This window comes from Natator depressus, chromosome 12, assembly GCF_965152275.1.
Source record: "Natator depressus isolate rNatDep1 chromosome 12, rNatDep2.hap1, whole genome shotgun sequence".
Lineage (NCBI taxonomy): Eukaryota > Metazoa > Chordata > Testudines > Cheloniidae > Natator > Natator depressus.
In genome coordinates this window covers 8889914-8911129 of record NC_134245.1, presented here as the reverse complement: position 1 = coordinate 8911129, position 21216 = coordinate 8889914, and the positions used below count along the sequence as shown (strand labels likewise).

The 21216-nt window shown below is 44.2% G+C and overlaps 1 protein-coding gene and 1 long non-coding RNA gene across 3 annotated transcripts in view; both read left to right on the top strand.

Moving 5' to 3' along the window:
* The window catches only part of GNAO1 (G protein subunit alpha o1), a 295457-nt gene that overhangs the window by 255007 nt on the left and 19234 nt on the right, over positions 1 to 21216 (top strand). The gene's annotated exons all lie outside the window — the stretch shown is intronic.
* LOC141996491 (uncharacterized) lies at positions 15729 to 18733 on the top strand. Its single transcript, XR_012641549.1, has 3 exons — positions 15729 to 15770; positions 17300 to 17411; positions 18607 to 18733. It is a non-coding gene; the product is annotated as an uncharacterized LOC141996491 (long non-coding RNA).

Sequence of the window (21216 nt, the reverse complement as noted above, 5' to 3'; positions counted from 1 at the left end):
ACCCCCTTTTTTTTTTTAATCCCCCCTGTGTCTCTTTCCACCATTCAGTTTTAGGATTGGCAGCCCGTGTTCAGGATACTGTAGTGCAGACTACTAGTGCCACTAAAAATTTATTTCAACTACCAAAAAAGGTTCATTTTAAAAAACAAAAATCAATTTTTCAACACCTTAAAAATATTTAGCATCAAAGTAGCAGTTTCTTCGTAAACTTGAGGGATATTTTTAATTCTCGCTATTTTTCTTTCATTCTTTTTGGAAACTCCAGATGCACAGTACTGACTTTGGAGGCACAGTCGGGCTCCAGTTTCTATCCCAAAGTTGGAAAGGTCAGGTTAGGTGGAGTTCTGAAATTTTGCTGGGGCGGGGAGGGGCAAACGTTTGAACGACTAAAACAGACCGACTGAGGTTTGCTAGTGTCTTTTACTAAGAAAGACGCAGTAACAGAAGCTACTAAGCATTGTGTAAAGGCATTCGTTACCAATAACAGTTTTACCTCACGCTTTCAAAATTAATGTTGAATATATTTCTCTAGCATGGTTTCAATAACCCATTTGTTACTCTAAGTTCATCCTTGTTCTCTTTGCTTTACTACAGAGCTACTGTACTGTAAGTGGGCAGTTTCTGGACATTCATGGGAACACTCATGGAATGAGACATTAGTGGCAAGAATGGTTCTGCACAAAGTTTTGAGTAGTACATTTCCTAGTGTAGGTAAAGGAGTACGGATGTGGGTGGACTCATTCCTCAGAAGGGAGAGTGAGTGGGCATGGGTGTCGGACTGGAAGGCATGAAGGGACACTTTAAAGGTCCCTCAGAGGTGACCAAGGCACAAGAGACATTGGGATCAATTTCCTCCTGCGTCCGAGCTCTGTTAAATGCAGGGTTCTCTAAGAGCTAGTTAAGACTGCTGGGTGCAATGTCAGCCTGGCCCCAACTTATGCCATTGGCCTAAGGGCCCTGAGGGGTTTTAGGCAGAAGATTAGCATGGAGAAGTTGTGCCCCCCCCATGCCCTCTCCCCTCTCCTATGTATGTCCAGGGGAAGGTGACTGGCAAAGGACCCAGCGGTGCCAGGTTTGCATCAGCAAGAAGTTTCCCTTCTCAAAGGGACATTTCCAAATGAAATCTGTCCACTTTGCCCTATGTGAGCAGTACAAAGTGGACAGAGCAGACCAGAGACTGTGGCCCACAACCAGAAGTAAGCTTCCCATCTCAGGCCCCATAGGGGGATGCCATAATTCAGTCTCTTTTGGGACACCAGGTTTTCTAAGGCTACGCATGAGTATGTGTGTGGGGGGGAGGGGGGAGAGTGGAAATCAGCCTGCTTTGTGCGTCGAGCGTGTGTATGTGTGCGCACACAAATCACACTAGGCCCCTAGCGGCGTCTTTAGGTGCCTAAATGCCTTTAAAATTAGGGTTCTAAATACTTAGCTTCTTCAGCAATACCAGAAGCATGCAGTTCACTTGTGCTGTTGCTTACCAGTGGCCCCATGAAAAGCAATGCCAGACTTTTGTGGAACAGCTTTCAATTTTCCTGAACGATGGGCCTTGAATTAGAAAAATAATTTGCTTGGGGGGTACCTAGCAGTTCCTCACAAATAGCTCGGTGGTTTGAGCATTGGCCTGCCAAACCCAGGGTTGTGAGTCCAATGCTTGAGGGGGCTGTTTAGGGATCTGGGGCAAAAATTGGGGCTTGGCCCTGCTTTGAGCAGGGGGTTGGACTAGAGGACCTCCTGAGGTCCCTTCCAACCCTGAGATTCTATGAATATAAAAGCATTCTTGATTGCTTTTCCCAGCTGGCTAGTGGACTCCTCACTCTGATTGGTTCTTTCCGTTTAAGTGGTGAGGGGTCAAATATTCACACCCCGTGGAGTGGGACAGCAAAGACTGATGTGATACTAGACTGCTGGTAGCTGTCAGGACTGAAATTGGCAATGGGCCAGAGGTGGTAATTTTGGATGCGGGGGTGTTCAGATCCAAGGACTGAGTTTGGTCCATGGTAGAGATAATGGCCAGCCACAAAGTTTGGGTCTGGATCCCAAACCGTCCCACAGATTGGTAGTGCTCAGCTCTGGGACTCTGTGTGGGGCTCATGTCACACACCTCTATACACTGATGTGCACAGGCGCATGCAGCCATTTTTCAAGATCCCTTTTCAGTGTAATGTTTTAACTACGTAGATGATGCTATGGGTTGTTGATACGCTAATGTAATTTTCTTAGGAAAATCGGGGTAGGGAGCTGAGGTGATCAGCATGATGGAGCAGGAAGGGAACGTGAGAACAGGAGAGGCAGGGGGCAAGGGTGTGGAGAAGAGGGGCTTGCAGAAGTGGAGGGGGAGGGAAGGGCACTGGTAATGATCAGGAGAACAAAGACTGGGGCCACTGAGGGGAAAGCAGATGGGGGTGGTGGTACACCAACAGCTTGTTGGCGTTGCCAGGATGCTGTAGCGCGGGGGGCTCTGCTGCTGTTGTACGGCTGATGGCCGTGGCTTGAGGAGGAGTGGGAGTTCAGGCATGCTCCCACTGCTGGGGGTGAGGCCTCTGGGGGAAAGGTTTCAAGCTCTGCCCCAGAAGGCCTTGTGGAGTCCCTAGTGGTGGCTCTGGGAGAAGGGCACCTGCTGGTGAACAATGCAGGTGAACCCACATTTTACAAAGGTCTCAGGGGGCCCCCCAAAACCTTGGCTCACAGGAGAGAGCAGGGAGGACCATGCTGACCCTTAACTCTTTACTATATTTTGCATGTGTACCCATAGGCCTGCCCATGATCCTCATCTATGTGACCTCTCCCGGGAAGTCTCTGGGCTGGGTTACAGTCTCGCGAGATTACACTGGTCTTCATACAAAGATAGCTGATGATTGGCTGAACAGGACACTATCAAAATATTCTTCACGGTTTTTTAAAAATGTATTTTTTCCTATCCATTTATACTAACTGCAAAGTGCCAGACTAGTTCCTTAGATAGCAAGAACCAGATCAAACCTGTACCGTTTCACAAGTGCTAAACGCTGGGTTCTCTACCGGACCCAAACATGCCCGACCTTCGGAGACAGTCATAATAGAGTAGGATTATAGCTATATGCTACAATGTTTAGCACTATATAAATGCCACAGCAGGGAGACGCATATGAATGCAAAGAGCCTTGGGAGGTCTAGCATTCTTTCTGTGGGTCCTGGCACGAATGCTGTACACTTATCTCGTGTGGGCTGAGATTTCCCTGGGGCACTCTGGAGTATCTCAAACCCCAATAAGATCTGGATTTTCATACAGCTTGTGTCCCCAGGCCCAGAAAAGATAATGCCAGACCTGACTGACCTGCACAACATAGTAAGTAGGGTCCTGTTTGGGTTCAGGATGTGGTAGTCAGTGAAAGAAACAAGTATGGCGGGAGGGGAGCAGGGAGCTGGCATTGGGAACAGAAACGTAAGGTCGGGAGAAGGGAGACCGCTCTGGTTGAGTTGGCAGGAAGGCAGGGATGAGGAGAAGAGTGATACTGGGAGGGCTGGAGAAGATTCACAGTCTGGGAAGATTTAGATCTTCCAGGTGAACAAAAAAGTGCGCATAGGATATCTGTGTGACTAAAACTGCACCAATAGTTTATCCTGATAGTGTCCTCCGGCTGCAAGAAATTACCAGGGCAGCAGTTACCCTATACAATTATATCAGAGCTTATGCTAATATATAGCTGTATAAGTGATAATCAAATAGCACTACATTATTAAATAATATCTATCATTTTATAGTCACGCATCACCACCTGCAGGGCAGGTATCTGCAGTAGCAGCAGGAGTGGTTCCATTGTACTGTAGTGTTGTCCCTGGCTCATCACTGCCGAAGAGGAATAGCCTTCTTTCTCCCCGCACTGTAATATCCACGTTCAGCCTGAAACTCAAAAGAGCTCCCCCAGGGACAGCATTCATCAAGAGTCAGCCAGCGGGTTTAGTATTCCTGTGCCAATCTTTGAGCCTCAGTTGGCGGAATCATGGAGTAGATTCTTGTGTAAGTCTTGGCAGGATCAAGGCCTAATGTATCTCTGTGAAATCACTCAGGGCAGTAAACTTAAGCGAGTGGGTGTAGGTTCAAGGCCATAGTCAGGTAGTGGGCAAGGTGAAAAACAGGTCAACTACAGGGAAGCTTCATAGAGTTTAAAGCCAGAAGGGACCAAGTTAAAACCACCAAAACAAATGGGCCATGCTGGCTTCTTGGTTGCACACCACTGATTTCAGTGAGATTGTACAAGGGAAAATTTAAAGTTGGCAGCATCTACAGATAAAATGAAAGATAACTAATGAGCTCAATTCCTTGCCTTCCTGTTCAAGATGACATACAATAGGAATCTGGAGGCCCCTCTTTCACTGGAAGGCTTTTGGGAGCCAAGAAGCAGGGATTTTCCTACACCTCCCCCCAAGCTCCTCCATCCCCTCTCAGGGGTCAACTAGTTACATACAGTGTTGCCAATTTAGTCATTTTCCAACATGCACCCCCACCCCATAAATTTGAACACCCCCTCTAATTTCAATTTTTGAGGAAAGTACTGCCGGGAAATAAGCCTGCATGGTCCCAAAAGACCACCTCATCTCTCTGTTTTTTAGAGGTGATTTGGCAGATGAGGATGGCATCAATACCCCTAGTAAAATGTTGCCCTTGGGCAAATTAATTTGTACTGGTTTCTAAAATCTGGGCCAAAAATTTGAATATGACACACTCAGTACATTGCGCTACACACTGGTGCTGATGACTAATGTGAAGGGGATGGATATAATTTAAAGAACAGAGCTATGAAATAACATCCATTTATCTAAAAATGTATAGATAGATACTGGGGCATACACACACGCCTATATATAAAACTATTTAGCATAAAGTGAAATGCCAAACATACATAGCATAGAACACCAAAGACTTTATCTCATTACAGCTGATAGAAAAAGCTTTGGCCTTTATTGAAGTTTAACAGAAGCAGCTGCTCAGTAGCACATAAAATTTGGGGCCTTCTTTTTCCCCCCCCTCCCCATTGCTGGGGGTAGAGTATTAGCCTGTTTAGTAAGTACAGTAATTGAATTGGTGTTCTTATTCAAGATGGCTCTGAGGCATCGGGCCTGATTCTCCACTGCCCTGCACCTTGTGCGGGGTGGGTGCCAGTTGTGGCCAATCTGATTGATAGCATTTTGCACCCACTTTACGCTGCTGTAAATGACATTGCGACATGCAGGGCAATTGAGTGTCAGGCCATGGAGTTCTTATCTGGAATTAGATCCAGATCCAAACCTCTTCAAAGATTCAGGGGTTTTCAAATACAGTGTTCTGGGTCAGAATCATCTCTCTTGTAGGTTTTTTGCAGGGTGGCAAATGGGCTGTGTGTTACGTAATCAGCATGGATTGATCTCCGGGGGCTGAATTCTATGGTCCTGACTCAGAATTCATTCAGGCAAGGTTTCCAATGAACTTCATGGGAGATTTTGCTTGAGAAAGCTGTCAATAAAGACTGCTGGATTTTGCCCTGGTTAATACAGGAGTTTGTAATGAACACTATATTCAAAAGGATTTTAAAAAGAGATTTAAAACCAGAGCAAATTGGGGGAGAAAAAAAAAAATACACCACTCAACAGCCTACCTCAAGAAACAATTGACCCAATGTGGTCCCATTTCAGTCTCTCCCATATTTGTCCCTATGCATTTCTGCTTTGCACACACATGGATGAATACATACACAAAATGAAAATTTGCATACTTATATGTCTGGAAACCTAATTAGTCATGTGCAGGTGTATCAAATCTCATTTTGCACTCACCAATCAGATCATTTGTACCCAAAGGAGGCTTCACCATTAAGCACGCACAAATGTACTGTGAAAATTAGGCCCAAGCTGGGTACTTCCCACAGCTTTGCATAACAAAGATGGATCTGATGGAGGGAGAACTATTATTTTTCCCTGTTCTTTGAGTTTTTGGTCTTGGAATTTATCCTTGGCAGTGTTTCAAAAATAATAGGGTAAAATCCTGGCTTCCGTGAAATCAATGGCATTGACTTGAATGGAACCAACATTTAATTCACAATGCCTTAAAGCAGTGATTCTCAAACTTTTGTACTGGTGACCCCTTTCACATAGCAAGCCTCTTAGTGCGACCCCCCCTTATAAATTAAAAACACATTTTTATATATTTAACACCATTATAAATGCTGGAGGAAAAGCAGGATTTGGGGTGGAGGCTTACAGCTTGTGACCCCCCCACCCATGTAATAACCTCATGACCCCCTGGGAGTCCCAACCCCCAGTTTAAGAACCCCTGCCTTAAAGGGAGTCAGTCTCCTTTGGGCATCTGATCCCCTTCAGAAGACCAGCCAGGAAACATCTTTCATGGTTTCTATGTTGGCTGGATATAGGATCCTTTTTAGCCATGCATGTTTTCTTAGATTTTTCTTCCCTTTTTCTAGAATTGCTGACACTATATGGGGTTTCCAGAGTAAAATAGATCAGGGTGAAGTAAATAGTTGGATTTAAATTAACCTGGACTAAACTATTATGAACACAATAGTTTCCTAAGTGCCATAATAATGCATTTAAACACAAACATGGTAGAGTCCAGTAGGTTGAGCTCAGGAATGGGAGCTATGCATTTGGTTCCCACAGCTTCCTCTGTGTCTCTGGGCTAATCACTTAACCTGCCTGCCTCAGCCTCTCAAACTGAAATTGCCTATAATCCTTATCTGCCTCACAGAAGAGTGGTGAGGATTCACTAATAAATGTTTGCATAGCACTTGAAGGTGAAAAACTCTGTGCAAGGACTAAATATTATTATGATTTCTACTTGATGATCTTCTATAGACTTTGCCTCCAAAATCTGTCTCAAGGCCTTACTCATCACTAGATTCGGTCATTCCTCCCAATTCTTTTCCGGGGGGGTTGCCTTGAGCAGCCAACCTTTTGCCCAATGCTTATTCTTTCTTAAGCAACAGTTATAAGTGCAGGAACTGTGTATAACTAAAATAGTGAGATACAGTCGTCCCCCCCCTTACTAAAGGCCTCGTTGCACAATAAGACAGTCCCTGCATGAAGGCTGCATCCTTCCGCCTTCAAATCCCTTACAGTCCCCAGAGTTATTTTTATTTATAAACAAAAAACACACACACCCCCTGTAGCATGTCCTTTGCATTGGTACTTGAAATCACAACAAAATTATGTTGGGGTCGGGGGGAGAGGGATGGCATGACGTCTAATAACTAGTGAAAATCAGCTAAATTTATACCACCCTGCTCTTGGATGCTAGTATGGAGAATGGCCACAGATGCTTTTTTATTCTACTAGTGTATCTTGAGAGCTCTATATGTTTGGAATGACTCCAGTCCCCAGCACCATATCGCTAACCCCTATGAAGACGTCACACTGCAGGAGTTGGAATGGGCTGTCAGCATCAGCAAAAACTATCTGAGGCCCTTGACTTGCCATGCCTTCGGTAACAGGGTTCAATTCCTCCGCTGGGGTGAGTCAGCCTAGATCCATTGAAATCAAGAGAGCTACGCTGATTTATGCCCATGTTCTGTATACAGCTGTTGTACAGTTAATGGTCATAACTTTGAAGCATGTAGTTATTACATAGTCCTGCCTTGAGTTCAGGGGACTGGACTAGATGACCTATTGAGGTCCCTTCCAGTCCTACACTTCCATCATTCTATGATATGTTTTCTCCATGAAAATGCAACCATCTATGTACTTGGATTAAAGTCATTGTGGTTTCATTATATACAAAAACACTAGGTTAGAGCGAGGATTTGAATGTAGGCACACAAATACTTACTCAGCGCTTACTTGTGGCAACCTTATTCACAATGCGTAGTAACTTATTACGCACACAATCCCATTGATTTCAGTGGGACTACTCACATAGCAAGGTGCTACTCACCATGGGTAAAGATGGCACAGTTGGGGCATCAGAGTAGTAATAAAACAGTACTGGAAAATCTATCTACTAGATAATTAATAAGCATTTTGACAGGCAGAAGTCACACCTCCACTTTTACTTACAGCCTGAGGAGCCTAGTCTAGAATCAAAGAAAAGTAAAAGATTTGTTGAGTAATCTAATTCTGCCACTGCAGGATTATACCCTACAATTTCTGCTCTAGAGCTTTGTCCAATCAGCTGGTCAGTCTTCCACAACCTCCCTTGGAGAAACTGGTCCACCATCAAACTGGTCTCTCTGTTTGAATATTGGGCAAACTTCTAAATCTTCCTTTGCCTCATTTTATCCCATCCCTCTTTGGACCAGCTTATGCCCATCACTATATTTAGAGCTAGCAGAGAAGGAGGGAGATGCAGACACAAAAGGAGCAGATAGAAACACAGCTGTCTCTGTGCTCACTTCATTGTTCTTGCAGCAAAACTGAATCTAACACGAAAGTGAGGCTTTGCACTGGGCAGTGCTCAAACATTTAAAGAGACAGGACATCCCAACAGTAGGCTGCCTTCTTTTGCAATCCCATTTGTTTGTCTGGGACTCACCTCACAGGCTACCCAGAATCCCCAACAGCATTTGCACACACACAGCCAAATTAAGCCTAATTGTGCCTCTGACTTCAGTGGAGCTGTGTCCACTTACACGACAGCTGAACTGTGTCCAAGCCATGTCCCGTAGCTGTTCCATGACAGTGGAGAGTGGTCAGTATAGGGATGGGATGGAGGGTTCTGCTGTATTGTCAGTCATTACAGTTTTGTTTTACAGGACACAAATACCCATGTAATAACTCCATAATTATGTGCTGGCCATGTGCTGCATAATTATAAGCTAAGTTCTAAAGGGAGTAATTATTTGGTAATGTCTTCAAAATTACTATTATGGGATTTAACCTGAAAAATTACATTCTGTATTACAAAGCCTAAGTAGAACAATTTCTTGGCTAATATACACATTTTACTTCATTAAACCTGTCATTACATAGTAGTTACACTTTCCTGCAAAGTTACAAGGAAGTGACATGTCAGCCCTCTCTTCCTGTTGCCACTGGAGTCTGTGGCAAAACTCCTTTTACTTCCTCTAATTTTGCACTAGTTTAACTATTGATGTTTGAAATGATTTCAAACAGACATCATCACCACATGTTCTCCAGAGAGGATGACTGCACCAGTCAGAGGGACCATGAATGATAGCATTGCACCAGGCATTGTGTAGTGAAGTTCCCAGATCTGGTGCAACCCTGTGAATCCAAGAACCTCTGGGGCGGCCCCATGGGTGGTGCCAGGTAGGGTCAGGGCATGCACCCCTTTGTGCATTGATAGGCAGTTTGAGCGCATGCTGTGTCAGGTGTTTTTGTCTATCCTGACAACATGGCCAGAGATAATGCAATGCCGCTTTTGAATATACTGAGCAATAGAAGGAAAGCCAGATCTCTGCAAGATTAGGGCATTTAACACAAAGTCACACCACTTTATGCTCAGGATTTGGTACTGATGGTGCATACGGAATGCCACTAGCTGCTTCAAGTCTGCCTATGAGACTCCTGACAGAATTATTGCTGATTTAGATCAGTGTAAATGGGAGGAGAATCAGTTTGCCCTGACTTCAATGGGAGCAAGAGCAGGCCTTAGTGAGTACATGAGTAACTACCAATCAGTCGCAGAGGATTAATTTAGCCATATAGTTAGTTATTAATGATGGGAGTCTACATGGTATTTTCTCTTAAACTATACATGACTTTTTTTTTTTAATTTATAACTAAATAATCCACAGCCAATTCTAATAGTTGAATAGTTGCTGTGTATGAAGGTTGCGCCCTGTGAAAGAATGTATTCTTGTAACTAGTTCTCAGTCCGTTGGTACAATCAGCCGCCAAACTGGATATTTTGCTTAGAATGAGACATGTAGAGTGTTCATTTTCAAAAGCACTGTGTGTTGGCCTATTTCTGTTGGCTAAGTGACACCATTCTAAGTGACTTCAATGGGAGCAGAAAGAGTCCAGCACTGAGTGCATTTGAAAATCCTACCCATTCATCTTCTTTCATCTTTCAGATTTGTCCTCCACTCTATGGCTTGCAATGACATGGAATGAATCCAGGTTGTCCCTCTGGAGAAGGATCTGAGAGGGCAGAAGTTCACTAGATATTCCATGATTTGAATGGCTTCTCCATGGAAGCTGCCTTTCATTTTCCAATTGTGTAGTAGGTAACTGCAGCATCTGTATGAGGTTCTGATGGGGGGTACACTATGATCCAGGTCTTATGTGGGGTGGTGAAGGCAGGAAGCTGGTCTGTAGGATCCGTAATCAGGTCTTGATTCTTGACCCCACAGGTTTCCCACTGCTTCTGCCACTTGTCTTTTGATGACAAATCCCATCTACAAATCTTGTTGAAGTATAAACTGTCCCGCATCTCAGCATCTAGGTGAATCACAGAACGGATTCTCTCTCACACGTACACACACACACACACACACACACACACACACACACTCTTACGTCATAAGGTGACCATGTCAACCTCCACCTTTAAACAAAGGCTTGCCAACATTACTGAACCCAGTGATATAGTCACTTCAAGTGCAGTGCTCTCACCAGGTCTGCCCCTGGGAATACTGCAGGATGCAACCTCAGAAGTCGCAAAATTTGAGTACTTGCCAGAAATCATGAGAATTCCACAGACCGTAACAATGGGCCTTCGTTGAACAAACCACACATGCAGCAGTATCCTGTGATATATCTGCCAAAGTAACAGATGTACACTAAGGGACTGATCCTGCCTCCATTGAAGTCAATGAGAGTTTTGCCATTGACTTCAAAGGAAGCGGGATTGGTTATTAATGAGGTTGATTGGATAAAAATAGTACAATACATGAGACCACAATTTCGTCTGTGCCAGGCAGGTGAATCTTTAGGAGGGTGACCAAGAATTCAAGACATATTTGCGGGGGGAATAAATATAACATGCTTGATACTGAGAGGTCTGGAGCTCATGGAATAGTGGTTGCTCAGCACCTCTCAGGGTCAGGCCCTTAGACGAGTTCCTCCCAGTTTGGTCATACACTCAAGCCCATATTACTTGTGCACCATCTCCACAGCAGCCACATCACACGTATGTGGCAGAGTTCCTGAGAGGCCCACCATCGCTGAAGAAGGGAAATACAAATAGGTCCAGTTTAAACTAAAGAGCTGGCCATGTTTATGCCCCCATTTCATTTTCCATCAGGCACTATCAGAGGGGAATACAGTCTTATTGTAAGTTATGGTTTCTGAGCTGCTGCCATTATAGGGTATCATGGATGTTGGCAGATGCAGGCCCGTGACCCGCATAGATATTACACTGGGAATGTGATTCTGAAAATAGACAATTCTGTGTTCAAGCCAGCAACCCAAGAACTCACTAGAGGGACCTTTCACTTGCACTGAAAAGTATGGTGAACTTGTGCAAACTGCAGCAAATTCAGGCAAAGCTATGCATTGCCGCTTCCTGGACAGTGATTTTTGTCGTCACAACCCAAACAGGTTCTTCTTCACAAACTTAGCCAGCTCTGCATTACTGAACTAGAAGAAAAACTGAGGTCTTTTCACTAGGACCAGTTCTAAATTAAAGGGGCTGTCTGGTGCCCAATGCTAGAGCTACCATAACTTGGATTTCAAATTACTAGTGGCATTGTGCAAATCTCAAATGCAGTGGATGACATGGCAAGGGATCTATCCCAGATGAGCAAGTAGCATATGATTCATAACAGTGAAATGTGACACAGCTCTAGACTGGATCTGTCGCAGCAGAAGTTAAATGTGTTCATCTCTACTCAAGTTCCTTCTATCTCCCTGCAGCAGTACCTCAGGACAGGGACACAGTGAAGGACTCTGTTAATACATTGGATGATATTTGTTTGCACCTGCCTTCACAGTGCCCTAGAACAGCCAGCCAGCTTTTCCCCCACCTGGTCCAGTCATTCTGTCCTTGTGGGACTTCAAGATCGATTTCCCCTTTGTACCTTGCTGTAGCTCACACTTTGCATGGACACCAGCAGTAGCAGAGGCAGCAGCTGTTCAGATATACCAGCCACTACAGGGCAGATCAGCCTGCTCCTTTCTTTGTACTAAGCACTAATGGAAGTTGCCTCCTTCCACAGCTTAAATACTGACTGAGATACACATTTGGCCTTTGGGTTGTTGGGACAAGCTACAGAAAACAAAACCGCCACACCCTGTTCTGTCATACAGGAGATCCACAGAGAAAACATACTGACATGGGAGAACCAGGAGTCTGAATCTGACCAGAGCCCAGATAGTCACTGATAGGATCCAGTCTGAAAGCAATAGTCCCTAGAGACCAGTGAGCTGCTGGCACTGCCAGTGGTCTTGAGAGTGGCAGAAGTACATGCTTGCTTAGGAGGGTCTATGATCCTCCCCCTTGGTTTGGTTTTATTTTTACTCAGAGGGGTCCACTGTTCCACTAAAGCAGGAATACATAGTTCACAGCGGAAGTCAGTCTTTTTGTTATGCTCTGCCTTATAGTGGCCTCATTACAATTAGATCCCTGTTGATCTAGGATATATGGTATTTAACTGCTTCTCTGCCAGTGCACTCCTCCAGACCCCAGAGTGTGTTCTGCGGGGCATTCTGTTGCACCCACTATGATCTCACATCTCTGGTATGGGAGGTGTATATCTGGCTTGTGAGGCTGCAGTGGAAAATTTAATGCCTTGTCTTTTCCTGTGGATCATTTCTACCTCCCACCAACTACAATGGAATGAGGTGTAGCAATACCACGAGTACTGTGAATTCCTCCCCACTGAACTGGCCACCTTGCTGCCTTTGCCATCATAGCCTGCTCTTTCTTCTCTAGGGTCTGGATGCAGTCCCAGATATACCCAATGCGCTGGCCACGCCTCTCAGCATAAGGTCACAGACCAAGCCAGTCAGAGGCCCAGGCAAGGAAGCATTATGAAATATCAGCCTAGCTCCATCGAAGTGGCTTGTGGAAATCGAATAATATATAGATCAGATTTTCCTGACCAAAAAATTACTTGTAAGTGTGGGGTTACCTAGCACTTGTTTGATCACAGGTATCATATTATCCCCAAAACAGAGTGTCTGAGGTACTTCAGAACAACTAGGAACAGGGTTTCAGAAGGGAATAATAAAGGTTTTACGGCCTTAGCTGTGGCATCCTGACTGGTAGTACCATAACTGGAAGACAGGTGGTCCGGTGGATAGGGAGTTGGGAGACCTGGGTTCAATTCCTGACTCTGAATGTAAGGTGGCACAACAAGCCAACTGTGTTACTTCCAGTTACATTAGCAATGAAGTGATCCTCTGAACAGAAGGATCCACAAGAACGGCACGGCACTGTAGCATACCTCCAAAGACGAATGGCCACTATTGGACCTGAGTAGGTTAGAGAGACACAGCTGGGTCACTTCTCCAACTCCAACACTGGGATGTGGCCTCTAATAGGGAGACCTCCATTTTGCATGCCCAAGACCCGCCTTTGCACATGTCCAGCAGACACGCTAGGGGTGCAGATTTGGAGGCTGAATGGCACTCCTTGTCAAAAGGTGGCCTTGTGTGTTTCTCTCCGATTTCCCCCAGTAGGTTTCCTTCAGAGCCCTCAGTCATGCTGAGATAAATAGCTGAAGGCAGGTCAGAGAGCTGCTGACACATTCCAGCAGCAACAGAAGGATATCACAGTACCTGCCCTGAAGCACTCCTGCCTCTCAGCTGTCACTGCTGCTGTTTTGGTGATCAAAGTGGGAAAGAAACTTTCTCAGCCAGCACCCTGTATTCTGGGATGGAAGGGTTTGAGAAGAATCTGGAGTTTGAGCTGACAGGACAGCTGATTGTTTCCGTTGAGCTGGCTTCCCCTGCAGTGTGAGCTCTGCAGTAAGAAGGGGTTGGACTTTTACCCTTTGCCTTGTATGTTAACCCTCCAAAGACAGGAGCCTCAAAAACCATCAGATATCCTTGAGACATTGGAGGAGACATTCAGAGGGAGGATGGGCTACTCCAACTTAGGGGACGAGTCAGAGGGCTGTCGGGGGAGGGCATGTCACGCTCTTCCCTGCCAGGAGAGATGTCAGAAACAGGCGCGGGAATAGGCAGTGCAACTCCCTGGCCCTAAGGAGAGAGCTAGAGGAACCACTGACTTCCTTGCTTCATGTGACTACCAGAGAGGAGGTGTAAGGGATGGCCTGTCATGGGGGCTTAGCTCTGTAGGTCCCACAGCCAAACTAGGCAGCATGATATTGTGAGGGGACATGGCATTTCAAAGCCCACTCCACCTCATGGAAAGGGAAGGAGGAAATGGTGGTCAGGGAAGGTGAAGGTTTGCTGCCATATATTTTTTCCCCCCTTGAAGTGCTTCTAGAAAGTAGGTTTATGGCCAACACCCAATTGACATGTTATGTTAACAAGTGACACTGTGCCAATAGCCCCTCCCGCCCCAGGGGGTGACAATGAGACTTTCACTGCTGCCTCGGTAACCAGCATTTCCAGTGCCACGCTCACTGGCCAGCACTGACTGACTGGACAGCACCCTGGTCTTGCAGTCCATTTTACGCTTTAGCCGGGGACAACTGTGGTCCCCCACAGCACACCTATGGCAATAATGTAGGGCTGAGAGGACTCCCAACTACCAGAGGCAAGGACAACGGCAAACCTGCATTTCATAGGCAGGCCTGATTTGTCACAGGTCTCTCCCACAACGGTTGTGCCCGGCACTTAGGGCAACAGGAGAGTCATCCATTTATTCCCACAATGCAGCACTGTCATGGGCAGATGATGCAAATAGGGCAGACAACTTGGGGTTTGGAGACACCACAAAACAAACCTCGCAAATGGCCCACACCAAACCCAAATGCAGATCTGTTTAAGCCACCCCTTACATGCTAATTTGGGAAACAAATCGGGATGTTTAAAGACAGGCCCTTTACTACATTGAAAAAAAAAAAGTTCTCTTTACCGAATGTATTCCTCATTTGTTACCACCTGCGCCTCCCTCTGTAATCTAGGCCCTTGCTCATAACGCTCCCCTGACTGAGGTAAAGTCATAGAATCTCAGGGTTGGAAGGGACCTCAGGAGGTCATCTAGTCCAACCCTCTGCTCAAAGTAGGACCGATCCCCAATTTTTGCCCCAGATCCCTAAATGGCCCCCTCAAGGATTGAGCTCACAACCCTGGGTTTAGCAGGCCAATGCTCAAACCACTGAGCTATCCCTCTTCCCCTCATCCATTTTCCTTCTCCTTTCTCTTCCCCCCCCCCGTCCATTTTCCCCTCCAACTAAATAGAGAAATAGCAGCTTTTAGAATCATACACATCACCACCATTTGTTTCTATTCACCGGCAACTGTGGCCCATAACTGTCCTCCAACTTCCCCACCATCTCCCCTCCCCACAGCAGCACCCGGGGCCTTTTCGTTTAAGGAACACTGACGTCTGCTAAGATTTTTCTTTTTGTCGATTCCTTGCTGAATCTTTTCTCGTGCATGTTCAATGGCCCAACTTGTATTAACTGTAATTTTGTACGGGGAGTGACTGTCCATCTGGTTAATAGATCGTTAGTGTTTGTAATAATTTATTGGCTGTCAGTAATGTATTTATTAGTTACAAAATGTTAATAAAGTGCCAGCTCTTTTCTAGTGTGAGAGGGTTTTATTGTGTCTCCCTTTGAGGCCCTAGAAATCTCTGAATTAACAATACACACACACGGAGCTGCTGCCATGACACTGATGGAACCGTCACTCAGCTGCTACAGATGTTTGCCAGAGCTCCAGGCTCTTGGAAATATGGAGCTTTAAGAGGATGCTGACAAAAGGTATTTTAAAAATACGTACATCAGATCTTTTTGTCTTTTGAACTTACCCTTGTTTTCAATTACTCTGTGGAAGCTTGAAATTGAAGGCTATTTCCTTACAAAAAATATTTTAACACTGTGTGGTCATGTCAGTAAGATCATAAACGCCTGGGTGGGTGGCTGTTGTCAGAATTTGGGGGTATCTGTGTATATTACTTACATGGTGAGCCAGTATCATCTGTTGTCTTGCACAATGACCTGAAAGTCTGAAATAAGCATGTACATTAAATGCAAAAAAACCCACCCTTACATTAATGCAGCATTAACATGGATAATTTGAACACACACACACACACACACACACACACCCTTAAGAAATGCAAAAGTTAAGCCCCTCATGGCAGTATTAACTCTTCATCTACATGATTCAGTACCCAGGCCTGCGGGGTGACCTAGGACAAGTCACTTTGGTGCTCTGTGCCTCAGTTTCCCCATCTGTAAAATGGGGATAATGATCCTGACCTCCTTTGTTAAGCTACTGATGAAAAGCATTACGAGGACTATTACACACATTTGAACTGGTTTAATTTAAGAATTGATTTTAAACTGGTTTATGTAAGATGGACACTTATTTCAATTCAAACTAAGCTTATTTCGGGTTAGCTTAAGTTGATTAGAAACAGATTGGAGCTAAAGCAAAGAGAGAGTGTCCATGAAGGGATTTGCTTCAGTTTAGCTAAACCAGCTTAATTAAACCAGTGCAAGTTTATGTGTAGACACAGCCTCAGCCAAAATGTATACATGCACCATGGTTTGCAGTCCTTGTGTATTCTGGTCATGGTATACTTGTACACATGGAGGGCAATGTGGCTGAGTTAAAGTTTAACTTCCTGAGCTTTGTTCTAATGTCTGATCTTTTGGAAAATGCCTTTAGCAGATCCAAGTGGAGATTTCAACACAGGTGCTGTTTTCTTAGTGGAATAATACCGCTGGGTTGTCCATGTCATGATTGGCTCTAACTGCTCAGGACAAGGGGTTGCACATTCATCCCATAAAAACAAACAGAACATTATTATAAGCCATTATCATACAGAAAGCAGCATATTTGTTCGCTGATGCTCTGTAGATCATAGTTTGATGGACATGGTGCAATAGCCTTTGTTTTCCTAGGTCTATAATCTGGTTATGTGGTCTTCTGTTTCCAATGTGGTTTTCTGGTTATCTTACACCTTTGGTCAAAGCTTGTCATTTTGCAGTGGTCCCTAGCACTACTCAATATCCAGTGTACTCATATGCATGAAAATCCATTTAAATATAATGGCGTCATTCTTGGCTGGGAAGAAATACAGTTTTCCAAATAAATAGTATGTGTCTACGCTGGTATTATAAAAGTTGTTGGCAGTCATTAACTTTTAATCAATTCATCTCAGCCACTTCATTTTCCTTAACTAATTAATTCATGAACTTAATACAAGTGGGAAGTTTCCCATTCCTCTTAATTCTGTCCTAAGTATGATCCACACTTTTATGGTGGATATTTGTCTTTGCAGCCACAGATGTGAAACATTTATTGACGTGGTCTCGAGGATGCTGAACACGTATCTATCGAAGTGTGTTTAACTTCAGTAAATCAGGATATTTCCTATCATTACAACAGAGTAGGTAGAGTATTTCTCTCCTTTGAAAACACTTATCAGTTTTGTGATTTTAGATCAAAGGTCTTTTACAATTTGGATGACTCCCAGAAGACACAAAGAAGGATTTCCACCAGTTGCAGTGTAGAAAAATTGAACCTTAACCTTATTGCCGCTACCCATATCCAATCATATCATTTTAAACAGATAACCATGGAATGATAGAAAGGTAGGGCTGGAAGGGACCTCAAGAGATCTAGTCCCACCCCCAGACTGAGGTAAACCTAGACCTTTCCCGACAGGTGTTTGGCTAAAAACCTCCAGTGGTGGGGGGATTTCATGGTGTCTGTAGGTAATCTATTCAAGAGCTCAACTATCCTTATGGTCAAAAAGTTTTCCTAATTTCTAACCTAAATCTCCCTTGCTGCAAACTAAGCCAATTATTTCTTGTCCTACCCTCAGTGAGCATGGAGAACAACTTAATGTTTTATAAAGAGGATGGTGATCAACTATCAGTTTGTAAGCACCTAGAAGATAAAAGGGTTATAAGGAACAGCCAGTATGGATTTATTAAGAACAAATCATTCCAGGCCAACCTAGTTACCTTCTCCGACAGGGTTTCTGGCCTAGTGGATAGGGTGGAAGCAGTAGACATGTCTTGATTTCAGTAAGGCTTTTGCACAGTCCTACATGACAGTCTCATAAACCAATTGGGGAAATGGGATCTAGATGAAATTTCTATGAGGCGTGTGCACAAATAGTAGAAAGACCATACTAAAAGAGAAGTTATCAATGGTTTGCTGTCAAACTGGGAAGGCTTATGTAGTGGGGACCCGCAGGTGTCTGTTCTGGGTCTGGTAGTAGTCAGTATTTTCATTAATGACTTGGATAATGGAGCTAAGAACATGCCCATAAAATTTGTGCATGACCCCAAGCTGGGCAGGATTGCAAGCACTTTGGAGGACTGGATTAAAATTTAAAACCACCTTGACAAATTGGAGAATTGGTCTGAAATCAACAAGATGAGATTCACTAGAGATAAGTGCAAAGCGCAACAGTTAGGAAGAAAAAAACAAAACGCACCACTACAAAGTGGGGAATAAGTGGCTTCATTGTAGTATGGCTGAAAAGGATCTGGGGGTTACAATGGATCACCAACTGAATATGAGTCAATGTGGCGCAGTTGCAAAAAAGGCTAACAACATTCTGGGGTGTATTAACAGGAGTGATGTGTGTAAGACCTGGGAGGTAACTGTCCCGCTCTACTCAGCGCTGGTGAGACCTCAGCTGGAGTACCGTGTCCAGTTTTGGACACCACACTTTCGGAAAGATGTGAACAAATTGGAGAGAGTCCAGAGGAGAGCAACAAAAACGATCAAAAGTTTAGAAAACCTGACCTGTGAGGAAACTTTCAAGGCCTTCCAAGGAAAAAAACATTTTTGTTTCTGTTGTGCTTTTTTTAAAAAAAATCGTGTCCTATAATAGCAATAAAGAGTTCCAGGCATTGGCACAAATGGCTCTGAGTCATCATACGCTATTGTCATTTCAGTTTCACTTGGGGGCTTAAGTCCCCACAAATGCTGTTTATTGCCTCATCTATTCATCCTCCATGAGTGATATCCCTTAAATAAAACTGGGACTCCAAAAAGGGACCAGGAAAAATCATATGGCACATCTGTTATGGAAGCCTGAAGAAACCAATCAAAATGAGGTGAGTGGTGGCAGTTTGAGTAGGCTTCCATGAAGAAGCACCACATGCTTTTAGTATTTTTTTTGCTGGATATGGATTTTCTGGAGCATGGACAAATTACTGCTCTGCATTTACAGCTGGTCTTTGTTAGAGAACTACAGAGTAAACCCAGGGTTAGTAAGATAAAATCAGACATCTGCTCAATACTGCATGTGACATTCACATTCAAACCACCCCTAGTAGAATTATTCATTACTAAAACATTCATTGTAAACTCCTAAATGTGTAACTGGGTCATCTTTTTATGAAGAAATACATACACAGCCTGGTTATTCTCAGCTGTCTACATATGCTACAGAGCCAGAACAGACCAAACTTAAGTTAGAGCAGCCCCAGGGCTGCTCTAATTTCAACAGGGGCCAAGCAGGCCCCTAAACAATCCCAGAGGCAAGGTGAAAAGCTGGCTTGTAGTAACTGAGAATCACTAATGGATAACAAAGGATCAGCATTATTAACAGCAGCAACTTCTTGCCCTGCATATACATACATATTATGGCACTAACCGGCTGTTTGCCCAACAGTGGGCAAATAGATAGAAGCAGTGTGTCCTAGTGGATACTGTACTGGGACTTGGAAGAGTTGGGTTCTATTCCCAGCCATTGGCCTGCTGGGTGACCTTGGGAAACTGAGGCACTTGCTCCATGTGTAAAATGGGGTAACGATACTGACCTCCTTTGTAAAGTACATTGAGACCTACTGGTGAAATATGAAAGCTCTGTTTTAATTTTAATTAGTAGGAAGATATTTACTAGAGAGATTTATTTTTATCTGAGAGAGGGTTTTTTTTTAAATGGGATTCCTGCTATTACCTTACTTTGATTTGTGTCGGTATATTGCCTCCTGACACTACCCTGGCCACTGCCAGAGGCAGAATACTAAACTTGAGCTGATCTTGTATAGACGTTACAGTAAATACAAAAATGTGTGCGCTCTGGCTGTCAGTCACTGCTCATCAACTTAGCAAAGCTCCTACGAGTTCCACTATAGCCTGTATTTCCTAGGGTGGAAATAACTTTTTTCCAAAATCTGTTGTGATCAGTACTAACAGCATTTGCTCTTTCTCCATTGAAATCAACATAGCTGCCCCAACGTGCACTTTTACCGAGCGACTATTTCTTTGTCTATTTCACAGGAAACACATGTGGCCATATTTAAGAAGCTCCATACAAGTCAAATGGAGTGGTGATGTTTTACTAGGTGATCAAGGCAATGGAAGTCCCAGCAGGCCATGGATCAATACCAGAAATGACCCCACCAGTTGTTCCCCAAATGTGCATAATCTGTTTCTGTAGCTGTGCATGTAAATTGGCCATTTAAGCATGCAATTACTGAATTATATCAGCAATTACGGTATGCAACACGCAAATGTAGTGCCCAACTGCACTCAAATTTTTGCACATGAACTTTTGAAAAGCTGTCCCTTAATTATATCTATTTCAGTGGCCTTTATGTACCTAATGAAAATGGATGACAACAACATTAACAGCCTCACAAAAGCAGGGGCAGAAGGCTTTAGAGCTTGTAGAACAAAGTAGTTGTATAAAAGTGCTGAGAATTTCGATGCTGAAACTACCATTTCTACAAGATCCCGCCTGAAACTAACTCACACAAATCATAGTAGGAGCATAGGAGGGTGCCATACTCCGGCTGGAGTAAGATACAGATTGCTGGCAGGGCTCCTGAAGGAAACCTACCGCCATGGGAAGGAGCTAGGGGGAAAGCAAGGAAAAATACAAATCCACAGTCTTCCTTGAGGGTCCTAAATTCTCTGGGGTTTCCCTGCAGATCTTGAGAGACCAAAGGTTTGGAGGGCCAGATCTCCCCACCCTTCCCACAGAGGGACAAACTGCTCATCCTTTGATGGGATGATTCAGAGGAACTGCAGGAGTTAAAATTCTTGGAGCTTCCTGGGCCTAACACAGGTTTTTCCCTTCCCCAGTGACACTACAGCTCAAGGAGTACTATATGCGTCATTCTCTGGTTGCACTATAATTACCATTGTTTTTGATGTGCCCCTGTACAAACATCAGGTAACACGCGACTCAGAATGTTCCTGCAGGGACTGAGAGTGAGAAGAAAAAGC